At 41.2% G+C, this 12,779-nt stretch overlaps 2 protein-coding genes across 2 annotated transcripts in view; one reads left to right on the forward strand and one right to left on the reverse strand.

Moving 5' to 3' along the window:
- LOC139695520 (14 kDa phosphohistidine phosphatase-like) overlaps positions 1–12,779 on the forward strand; it is a 549,412-nt gene that overhangs the window by 374,218 nt on the left and 162,415 nt on the right. The window lies entirely within an intron of this gene.
- Positions 1–12,779, reverse strand: part of LOC139686909 (phosrestin-2-like) — a 389,694-nt gene that overhangs the window by 357,278 nt on the left and 19,637 nt on the right. The window lies entirely within an intron of this gene.

Below are 12,779 nucleotides of genomic sequence, written 5' to 3' on the forward strand. Positions count from 1 at the left end.
CGTAACCGCAGGCTGTCTACTTGGGGGCCCGGTTTCCGCAGCCTAAGGCACTGACTTGCTCAAGTCACCCCCGTCGTTACCTTAGAGTTCTCCCTTAGCCATTTGATCCTGTGTATACTGTTCTTTCCGCGTACCCTTTTCATAGTCCCTGAGTCACATCCGTTTCGAAAGAAACTGATAAAAGAGCGGAAAGAAAAGTGAATTAAATGGTGCATGTATTCCCATTTTCCAGATTGCAATTGTCTTTTGTTACCTCATCGTTGTTTCCTCACTGATATTTTTTCCCAAATCACTAGTCACACGGGGGCACTACTCGCTAATTTAGGTGACGGGGATTAGTAATGGTACGTTACGCACAAATGCTTTAATCTAGTTTAAATATGGCGAGTGACCTAAATTCATATTTACGGTTTATTTCCTTTTACTCATATTTTGAAGCTCGATAAATTACTCCGGCAATTCCTGCTAAATGATCCGTTGACCATAACAAGAGTGCCCAAAAAGGTAATAAATTCAGATATCCTTGCCGGCGTGATGTTATTCCGCCCCGCCGTCCGTTTGCGGGCGTTTGTATGCTCTCCACGGCACATCCTCAGGTGCTTCGCATAACGGCGTGTTCCGGTGGATATTATTCGGCCCAAAATGCCCAAGGTAGCACTATTTCCTGGTAAGTACCATCTCCTTTCCCCCCACAGTCACCGCCATTCAATTGGTCGCCATTCCTTTCGCGCGCCACTCTAGCACCTAGCTCCCAGCGCAGAATCATCGATAGGAACAATTGAAGTGGTCCGGGCATCATTTCCTTCCATAGCTTGGAGTATTTTGAGCGCCACAACCTCCCTCCCCGCAAACCCTCCCCCGCTAATTCCCCTTTCATCTCTCGTGCCTCGTCTCCCTTCCTCCTCCCTTCCCTACCTTTCTCTTCCCTTCCCTTCTTTCTCCCCTCCCTTCCTTCCGACCTCCGCCTTCGGGTGGAATTCCGCCTCCCGTGGCCCTTGCAGTGTTTTGCCCCTCGGGGGCCCGCTTCCTCACCCATTGTGATGCCACCCTCGTATCGATAGTCGCGCGTCGTTTCATGAAAGAGGGGGTGACGGGAGGCGGGGTCGGAAGAACGAGGGGGCATGGGCCCGCGGGGTCGAGGGAATGCGAACATTTTTGGTGGTCGCGGTTCAGAATGTGATAGGGTGTGACGGCGGGCGTCGGCACGAATTGCTGTGCGCGGGGAGTGGGGTCGGTGGAGAATTAGGCGGTGTACGACTGGAAGGGGGGATGAGTCATGGTAGTAAGGGGGAGGAGGTTGTGGGATTGGGGGGGGAGTCGGCGGCGGAATGGCGCCTGAGTCAATATAGAACGATGGGAATGAAGTGTTGTGATAAGGAACAGAAGAGGGACGACAGATGTGAGAGAGCGACCGGATTCCCGCTTCTCCCTCCCCTCATTCCTACCCCCATCTCTTCCCCGAAGTCGGTTCTGGGAAGAGGGGGGAATGACATGCGCCGAGGGTTCGCCGCTACTAATATGGAAATAAGGACGGTTCACAATCTCTCCCCATCTTTCTCTCGCGCACATGATTCATAAATGCGCCCGTAAGCACCCCTTCCTTCTTTCCTGCCCGACCTTCGTACATTTTCTCCAACTCGCTCTACGGGATGAGATAAGGAGAGACCGTCTGCTTAATCCCGACCGTCCTGCCTTAGAGATATTGCTGCCTCCCTCAGAATGTGTTCCTTCGTCCCGTAAATAAGGAATCCGAAAGGCTTTTAAAGGCTTCCAAAGTCAGGAAAGTTTGACCTACGAGTGGATTCAACTGACCACGGATTGTCCAAACAGCATCGCAGTTTAGTTTTCTTCGTAATTCAGAGCCTTCATTTTTTTTGCCTACTTATCGCTTCACGTAGGGGAGTGAACTTCACACTTAATTTTACCGCGCACTTAAAAAGTAATGCTTTCAAAGGAGGAAAGGAAAATATTCGCGTCCCTGTTCCATTTCCTGATTTTGTCAATTTATTGCTCAATACAGTTGAAGTCATTAACTTTTTGTAGTGAGCCGTGCCATTAAAATTATAGCCTAAAGGATTAGGCAGAATATGTTGCAGTTAAGTTAAGGGGGCAGTATATACTGAAGGATGAAAATCCCTCTTGATTGCCGTACTATTTAAACTAATACGAGCTGCAGTTACCTCACTGCAGTGGAATCTTATCAAGCAGGAACGAGAGACCATAAGTGCTTCTCTAACATGCGTATAATTACTACGGCGTTGCCCATTGGGTAAAAATTTAGGCATAGTGACCGGAGCGTTCCAGGTTCGAAGGGCAGTCCAATCTAAAAGTTCTGGGGAAACTAGTAAAAAAAGTTCAGGGGAAGCCAAAAGATGCCACGGGAAAATAAACTGACCTCAGACCCTGATGTGTACATTTAACACGGTTGAAAGTGTAATTCGTGGTGAGTTTTACCTTCGCCTATCAGAGCCAACTCTCGGGTTGATTACTGTGGTATTAATTTGCTTCGATTATGTAAGAGTCCGAGGAAGATGTCATCTTATTAAAAGCACAATAAGAATACTTGAAACATTACCACGAGTATAAATATTGTCTGCTCAGAATTAAAAAACAAGTCATATTAATCATGGACAGTGTCGTTATTATCAGAGAAAGACGAGCTTTATGCGTCATGATATAGTTTTAGGACTTAAAGAGCATCCAGGAATGGAGCAGTACATGGGAGCTGAAATTCTTGAAATTGAGCTAAATATTTTTACCAACACGCCTCTTTAACGAAACGAACTGACAAACAAATCTACACTTATGCGATCATACATTACGTTACATTGCAAGTGATAGCAATTAATACGAGGGTCATCCGGAAAGTAGTACCCGTTCGTGCCGCATGAAGTGCTGACGACGCGAGTAGCCGCTGGACGAGGTCAGATAGCTTCAGTGGCTTGTCTGCCTTCTCTGAGCCAAGTTGCGTGACGCTAGCATTGCCTGTGTTGTTTCTGTGATTGTTTACAATGTTTAAAAAAATTGAGAACGCCGCCAGTTGTGAAGTGAGGGCAGTGATTAAATTCCTCAATGCAAGAAACGTTCGCCCATGTGATATTCATCGCCAATTAAAGGAGGTGTATGGAGACAATGTAATGGACGAGTCGTCTGTTCGGCGGTGGTGTCGCAACTTCAACATGGGGAGGGGGAACACACACGACGATGAGCGTTCGGGTAGACCGTCTGTCATTACAGACCAACTGGTGAGCTCAGTTGACGAATTCGTGAGGAACGATCGGCGCGTCATAATTGATGACATCTGTGAGCATTTTCCCAATGTTTCTCGAACAATTGTTCATGAAATTGTTAAACACCATCTGCATTATGCAAAAATTTGTGCAAGATGGGTCCCTCGCGTATCTCAATGAGCTGGCGGCGAAGGACTATGCAGCAGGAATACAGAAACTTGTCACACGTTATGACAAATGCCTTAATTTGCTTGGAGATTATGTTGAGAAGTAGTTTAAAGTATCCTCTTTCAAATAAAATTTTTTATGTTTGTTAATATTTACTTTTGTGTCTTTATTTCACGAACGGGTACTACTTTCCGGATGACCCTCGTATATTTAGATTCGTCGTTATATCGAAAATAACACGGGTATAGAATATGCAATGCTATCAAGATACATCTATACTTGGTCAAGAACGTAACCGGAAAATAAAGTGGTGGAAAAAATGCTGGAGAGATACTTAATCTTGTTAGTTAGTTTGAATTCAAACATCTTACCAGCATCTGACATTCATCCGAGATTATGCAGAGAATGTAAGAATTAGAAGAGTTATGTAAAAATTTGCCTAAACCCTGACTACATTTGGTGGATTCCTTAAGATTTGCTCAGAGACACAAGATACCATTCTATAGTTAGAATTTGAGGACTGCAGTAGACACATTGACTTAAAGGTATCCATTATACTCTTTGAATTTCCTCAAATTGGGATGATAATTCAAGTTTTTCCAATTAATTTCAATTCGGCCTGGTTTACTCTGGCCAAATCAACGATTGGTACGCTGTTTTTCTTGCAAAATAAATGAAATATTTTTTCGAATTTGAACTAGGAACAAGTACCGCATAGTGCTCAAGCTATATGAAGCTCTGCGGGGATTTAAGTTCGATTTAAATAGTGTTCGTGAAATTGTGTGAAATCTGTTTCTTCCAATCTAACTTGATGGAATTTTGACAGCTTCCTAATGTCTAAAAGTCCGATTTGCGATATGAATGGGAATTTCGGTCGTTTTCATCGACCAAAAGTCTTATCCGATAATCCATAAATCGATCCATAGCAAATGTTTACGTTTTGAAACTCATCGCCGTAGGTCTCCCGGGTCTTGTCATGACGGGCTTTTGGGCTGATTCTTGATAAACCGCTCATTAATCCATACCATTTTCTGCGATTTAGCAAATGAATGGCGCGGGTATTGGATTCTTCTCTCGAGATTACTCTGGCTGCGTAAAAAAATTAGGATTTCAAAATCAAAGATAGCGCGCACTAGACTGTGTACACGCAATTTTTTCTGATGTCGGAATAAAAAATTGGCAAGATTAATTTCGTTTATAAGACGCTCAAGGGGAAAGGAGGAGGAAGAAGTGAAAGAATCTCTAGAGAAAGGAGGGAAGCTATGAAAAAAGGCGACACAATATGAGGGCGAAAAGTACTTTGTGTGCGCCAGCATCGGAGACGCGAGGAACGGGAGCAAATCGTCGACAGCGCCATTTCGCATCAATATATTCATTCGGCGACTCCGCACGACAACGCAGAGCCGCACACACGCAAATGACTCCCTCCCTCTGCCTCCCCCTTCCCCTCAGCCCACAACACACCCTTCCATCAGAGCGACCGTGTGCGATGGGTTGTGGGGGGAAGGAGGAGGAGCGGGGGCGAAATAGAAGCGCAGGGGGGTCGTCGCTGCTGTTAGAACGGTGGAAATGCAAATGTCGTCGTAGCGGAAATCGCTTTTCCTACCCGCACCGCATGCATGAGATTCCATATCAAGCGGAAAGGGCGGCTGCCTGAGGGCGGGCGGGGGAGATTCAAAGGGAAGAGGGGAAGGGTGTGGGGGGAAATGACGGTCGAGTTGTTTACTCGGGTCGAATTTTTCGTCGCGACCTTCGCAAAACCCAGGTGACAAAATATTTCGAGAATAAGTGTACACGGGCTTTTCCCGCTTGAGCCCCTCGCGGCAGATTGATAAATATTTGATGTCTTAAATAAGTCCCTCCGTTAGAATGTTCCTATTTTTTCTTAGGATTCCTTCAAGCAAGAATCATGGGAGATTCCACCTAAATATTTCAAGTGATCACGGGTAATTATGGTTTCAACGGCTTTTGTGGCATCTAATCGGATGGAATCGAAGTTAATTCGAGACCTACAAGTGTTTAGTGAGAGGGTCTCATTTGCGGACAAATGTTTATTTTCTTTTCGAAAAAATAATATTTTTAATGTTTTTTTAAATGTACTGGCCTATGTCTACGCACACTACCATTCTTCATCAAAACTTTCTTGGTCACTATTTTCGAAAAAAATTGTTCATAAAGAAAGTATCAAGAAACTTCCTGACTCGTTGAAAACGATGAAGATGATCTATCCGTCAATATTATTCTTAAAAAAACGAGATTTCAAAGGTAAAAGAGCTCATACTGGCTACAATTCTAATAGTTTTATTTGCACCATATCCTAGTGTGGTTTGAAGCAACGCTTTGATTTTTGTTAATTGGCAGAAAGTTAATCAATCCTTTCCAATGATCAGTTTAAAATTGAGATTGTTTTAACTTGGGTCGTAGGAATGTAATATTTTTCTCTTTATTCTGCTGGATGCATATCATTCAGACAACACATGTGTTCTACGTGCATTTGAAAACGATTGTATCAGACATACCTAGTTCTTGCTCTTTTAAATTCCATCTAGTGCTTGTGGGGTAGTAATATTTGTTTTTGCGATTTTATCAATGCGTATGATTATGTTATTTACTTTTATCATCGCTGATTCCTAGGGTATCCACTTAAATAAATTCCTCAATTTCCCCGACGAAATTGTGTGTTGAACAATTTTCGATTATAATGACAAATCGAAAAAATATTCTCGACTTCTTGCTGCGCTGACAGCTTCGTTCCTAACACGCCCTAAAGAAGGCATCTGCATTGACATGTGCCAACTTATGTACCAAATTGAGTTGACGATCGAGCTATCTTTCCAATCTTCGTTCTCAATATCTATATTGGTCCACTGCTCTCATATTTTGTAGAAAAAATATTTTCTATATCTGAGAGTAGATTTTCAATTTTCTCCTCCTTCCGCCAACTACGCTTTCGATTCCAGTTCAAAACCTCATCCCCATACGCTACGATTTTTATTTATTCGACGTAAATTTTCGATGTTTGCAATCCGTGGAGTGAAAACGCTCACGAGCTCTCTCCCTTCGCAAATCCCTCGAGAAGGGGAAGCTGAAAACAGTCCTTGCGATCACAAACAACGTCGATGGAATAAAGATGGATATGAATGGCAACCAGGCCAATGACGCGAGCCAAACGTTGGATCTGCGAGTTGATTTCTCATGCCGCCCCCACTTCACGCCGTAGGAACACATCACTATAATCAGGAATAGAATTATCGTTCGCTGGATCCACTCCGCAATCAAGGGTCTGTTTTAAACCCACCTTGAATATTTTTTACATCATATATTTAGCATTCGTTTCACCTCGATGGTTAATTAGCGGTATATTTAAATGCACCAGGACACGCTTAATGCCAAATGCCCTTTTTTTAGTAATCAATTGGGCGTTATGCACTTAATTTCAGCCTACACCTAGTCAGCCTAGTGAGTTACAAAGCTTGCAATGTAACCCGAGATGAGATACTTGCCTTGTCTCGAGTATGGGCTGCCCTTTAACTTTACATTTCGCCAGCTGGAACATGGATAACGTGCAAAAGCTCTAGCCCCACTACTAGATGAATGTGTAAGGCTAAATAGGGTATTTTTAAAGATTTTTGAGTTTATTCAGTATGTACTGCCATTTTGACGAATTATAATTCAGTGAATCCCATCATATAATTAATATTGCTTCGATATTCGTTTGTGTGAAATTATAACTACAATTTCTCTCTTAAGCATGAGAACATTTGATTCCGGCTCTTCATTCTTATTCCACGTTCAATGATGATTGTCGTAAGCCTTGTGGCAGCTCTCCCGTCTCGCATAGCTATTTAATTGGCTTGAATACGTGTATCTGTTTCCTCCTTGTGATCCTATTACTTTCATTTTCTCTCTTTTATGTTTTCCGTAAAATCACTTCATTTATGTAAGTACCCAAATCTGTTCTTTTCCTCCTAGTGCTCCATACAGCTTATTACCCCTCTGTCCTCTCTGTACCTCTGCGTTACCGAATGTATCCATTTCATCTTCATCATCCGCCTCCGGAATCAATTTTTAAGGGTCATTATGCTTTAATGGTCTGTTTTTCCACTGGCTCCAAATATATCAAATTCCATGCGAAGTTTTTCACTTTTTTCCCCTTTTTCACTTAATACTTCTTTCTTTATGACTGTATTTTCATCAAACACTAGTTTTGTCCCCACCAGGAACATCATTTTAAAGTGATCTGTAATACGTGTGATGTCTGTCGAATTTAAGCGTGATGCTGCTTCCGACATTGGCTCGTCGTTGCTCAGCCTGCCTTTGGCTCCTATCTCCCACGCGCAAGGTGTTTAGTTTTCTACCAATTACTTTTCTAGTTTTATTCGAGAGGCACTTGGTTTATATCGTTCAAGGTCAACTGCGATGCTATCTTCAAAATAAAGCTCGTGACATCGCAAAAGCAGCATAAAATCAAGATTATTTGCAGGAATTTTTTAGCGATAAATTACTTCAAAGTTACTAAATTGAAGTTCGTAGTGAGTGAATGACAGTTCAATTAATTTACGAAAACTAAGTAGGATTTGAAAATTCCTTACCAAGCAAAGTACCTCGTGAATAAAAACGCAAGAAGAAAATGCCTCGTTATATATTTAAGAGTGCGCAGTCTACTCTCGGAATATATTAAACATACTCTATTTTAAACTCTCGACAAGCATTAGCCATCCTTCTTTTCCTTTCTATTTGCGTTAATTATAACTCCTGAATAATCATCAATTATTTAGGCTAGCCTAACCTTTTAGGTTCTCCCGTATACATGATTTAAGAACGATAACCAGTTACTTGACTAATGAAACCACTAAATACGTAGTGGGTGGAGCAGAATGGACTCCCTAGTTTCAACAAACCACCGAGGAGCGCGCAGATAAATTGGCGGAGTGGGAGTAGTGGCCTTGCTGGGCGAAACGACGCAATTTTCAGTGGTTACCATGGAGTGGTCTGGTGTGAATCGAGGCCCTGTCGTAGAATGTTCTTTATAAACAATAGTAGTGTGGTGGCGACGCAGAGGGGTTTTCGGAAGCGGTTTAGTTTGTCTCGTCATGACCGGGTTCCTGATGTTAAAACCATTAGAAAATTCATTACTTGTGTACGGTCGACAGGATCCTGCACTACCCAAAAAACCAACTGTGCGAACTAAAAGTGTGCGGACACCTGGAAACATCGTTGCAGTGAGAGCGTGAGTCTCCATCGCGTTACGCGCGGAAACATGCTGCTGCTCTTCGAAGATCGCCCAGAACGGTAAGGCGAATTTTACACTCTGACCTTCACTTACACCTCTATGATGGTTGTTCAAGAATTGACTTCAGAAGGGGTGGGTGAAACGTAAAGATGCTTGCAATGCAATCTTAACCTCTGTGTAACCCGACTTTATTCTGTGGTCTTTGGATGAAGCGCATTTCTCCTCTCCGGCTTAGTAAATTAGCACCATTTTCGTTACTACGTGCCTGAGAACCCTCACGAACTTCTCATAGCCCCAAAGTGACTGTTTGATGTAATGTGTCCTTCATGGATATTATTGGGCCTTACTTTTTTTTAATTTCGAGATTCAACTGCTACTGTGAACTCTATACGCTATTATGAAATGCAGGAGAACTTTTTGCTCTGCAGAATGGAAGAGTATGGTGAGGACTATGACACAGAAGCCTTTTGGTTTCAACAGGATTATGCCAAAGCTCATACTGCTCGTCGCTCACGCCATATCCTGCAAGAACAATTTCCCGGTCGCCTGATCTCCTTACGAGGGGATGTTCCATGGCTCCCTTCCTCCCCGAATTTGGGCACATTTGATTTTTTCCCCCTGGGGATATCTCAAAGTTCGACAAAGGACCTTGGAAGCACTTAAAAGGGCAATTAAAGACGGTATCGCTGAAAGAATGCAATATATGCTGAGAAAAGTTTTCAAAAACATTTTTGAACGACTCAAAATGTGCATCGCTCAACAAGGTTGTCACCTGGATGATATAATTTTCAAAACCTAATGAAAATAAAATGTCATTCAAAGTAGTTTTCAGAAATAAAAACATTATTTAATTATCTTGGTTGTTTTTTTTACAATTTACCTGTCAAATGAGGGAATCCTTTCTGTCACACCGTATATTTAAAATATTGATTTTAATATCGCGTGTAACTAACCGTATTAATCCTAATTCTAGATTTTGATGAATCCTTCTATTCCTCCTTAATTCTCTTTTTCTTTTTGATTTCTTCTTGACTAACTTTGCGGCAACTTCAACTATCAGCATAATTCATGATATAATCTACCTAAATAATGATTTAATTGACTGAATGCTGAATCCGAGGGAGACATCGCTAAGTTAATCCCTTCAGTTTAAAATTTCGTCAATTTTTCTTAATACAACATGGTATACAAAAAGCTTATATTATTAGCCTGCCTCAGTTTTGTATTATTACTGTATTCAAATATTTCAGCAATATCAATTTTTCATTTTTTGTCTTTAAATGCAAAACTGCAAACGCTCACTGTAACTTTCATATTTTCTAGCTTTTAATCATCTTATGTTTCTCGCGCTTTGAGGCCAGTTGGTGTTAGGGAATTATCGGGTGCTATTAAATGGCATAGCTTTATTGTCGTGGACGATGTGTTCACATGTTTCCCCGGCGATATTAACTTTAATAACCGGGAAGGTATTCAAAATTGCTGTAATAAGTACATTATAAACGTGAGATACACCTTTGTAAAATATCCTCATAAATTATTTAGGCGTTGTAGAATTTTAATCTGCGTTTTTGATATGTTTATGCTAACGTTACATTACTCCTCCTTTCTTGGCAAGAGATATGAACCTCGAGGTAGGTACCTGAATACGAAGCGAGTGAATCCTCGGAACATTAAGAGAAATAGCAACATGCGAAAGGCGAATACAGGCACATTTCCTTCACTCTGCCTGGCTTTGTATCCCCGTTTGTCCCTCTACCCCACCTGAGTGTTTATAGCGAAGCTAATAACCCACGTTGAATCCGAAATTTCATGTAGCAAGGCGAGAGAATTACGGAGTCTCTCTATCCCTCCTCCCACGCCACACGTCTCACCTTCCCCTTATCTTTTGTTCTCCCTCCTCCACCATGTCTCTCCTCTGCCGACCTTTAACTGGCCAGCGAATAGCATTTTCTGCTCCACGTGGGGGATTAGTTTAGGACAGAAGAGCTCCTCGGGGAGGCGACCATATACCTCATAAATATTTATAAGCGGAATTTTGTTGCTGTAGCCGAAGGGTTTTTGTTTTGTAGCATTGTTGTGTAGAAAAAAATGTTTTTATCGATCAAATGTATTTTCATTATTATATTAACCAAAACAATTTTTCATTTGTAGAATTACAAAATAAACGGTGATATATTTCTTGACTCAATGGAAAGTCTAACGTTTCACCTTCGGATAATGCACAACTAATTATTTAGCCACCAGTGTTGTGATACTATTCCATAATCAACTTTTTCTGGACTCAAAGGAAATACTTTAAAGAAATTGATGCGTTAGTGTAACAATGAGGCAACATATGTTTTAATTTATCAATAAGAGGGGATTTTGAACTTAAACTATTATAAATACAAAGGTTGAAGGTTTTTTGGTGATGCTTGTACAGGAATCCACTCTCCTATTTGCTTGTTAGAGTGGAGACTTCACCTTTTTACCACTTCTTAATGTGGTATTAGTGACCGAAATGAGATTTAGTTTAGCACAGGTATAGAAATGGTGGTCTAGTCTAGCGCTTAGTAACATGAAATAGGGTATACGAGGGTTGCTATTGATATTTTGAGCCTTGACAACACTAAGTGCTTTAAGCGTCATCTGAAGTTTTCATCTGAAAGTTTGACCCTTTTAACGCTAACTTTCTTCGGAACGTTTTGTCCTTGATCATAACTTTTGTTGTTTACAGTGACTCAAAAATTTTGTTTAAGCGAAGAAATGCGGTTAACTCGTGAACACTTTCGTGCGATGATTGTTTAAAACTCTCGACGTGGATTATCAAGACAGTACTGCTTCGATTAACTTACTTCCACTTATGGCGATGAAGCCCTATCTTTTGCCACTGTGAAACGCTGATAAAATGAATTCCATCATGTCCGCCGTTTGCTCAGCGACGAAAGTCGTGAAGGTCGTCTAAAATCAGTTGTTGTGCAGAAAACATTGATGCTGTGCAAGAACTAGTAAAGAAAGATCGTCATGTGACTTATCGTGAGATTGAGGCATCCTTGGGGATTAGTATGACGAGCGTCAACTTGCATTCATTGCATGAACATTTAGCTGTGTATAAAATTTGTTCTCGCTGAATCTCGCATAATTTGACCCTAGTTCAAAAAAATGCTCGTGCCAATTGGTTCTAAGAAATTCTCAACAAATACAATCGCGGGAATTTAAAGCTGTGTATAACATCTACAGAGGTGACGAATCTTGGATCTATGCGTTCAAGCCCGAAAAAAAAACGGCAATCGACTGTATGGGTTTTTCAAGACGAGCCAAATCCGACAAAAGTGATTCGTGCACGAAGCACATCGAAGCAAATTATCGCATGTTTCTTCGGAATAATTGGACATGTGGCAATCATACCGTTAGAGGAACGTAGGTCCGTGAATGCTAAATGGTACACGAGAATTTGTTTGCCAGAAGTGCTTCGTGAAATACAGGAAACGAGCGGCAAAGAAGGATCGTTCTTCGTCATGACAATGCAAGCTCTCACAGATCGGCTGAAACAACTACCTATTTAACAGGCCAAAGCATCGGATTGATGGGTCATCCTCCGTACAGCCCTGATTTAGCACCAAATGACTTCGTTTTATTCCCGTTTATCAAGAAAAAATTGCGAATTGCGTGGCCAACGTTTTTCGGTGCCTGAAGAAGCCGTTGATGCATTCAAAAACAATGTTTGGAGGTACCTCAATCGACGTGGAAAACTGTTACGAAATTGGTTCGAGCGCATACAAAAGAGTATTGATTATCAGCGAGAATACTTCAAAACACAATAAAGCCATTTTCAACAATAAATAACTGTCTTTTGATTATTAGGCTAAAATATAAACAGCAACCCTCGTAATGATAGAACATAAAAATATTTTATTATGTGTATGAAACTATTTCTATTGACGTACACTATTATATTTGAGGAAAATATAAAATGATAAGTATATATATACACGGCTAATGAGTTAAAATAAAAGGCATGAATCAGAGCCGCGATTTGGGTGGATAATTCATTCAAAATAATGCTTTTCGTGTGAACATAGAATACCCTCATTCAACTTTGCTTAAATTAACATAATTAAAGAAAAATGCAGCCTATGTCATTAAATAGTGGTATATCTACTCTCTCT

The sequence above is a fragment of the Hetaerina americana genome, unplaced genomic scaffold (assembly GCF_022747635.1).
Source record: "Hetaerina americana unplaced genomic scaffold, ioHetAmer1.1.p SCAF_1, whole genome shotgun sequence".
NCBI classification, from domain to species: domain Eukaryota; kingdom Metazoa; phylum Arthropoda; class Insecta; order Odonata; family Calopterygidae; genus Hetaerina; species Hetaerina americana.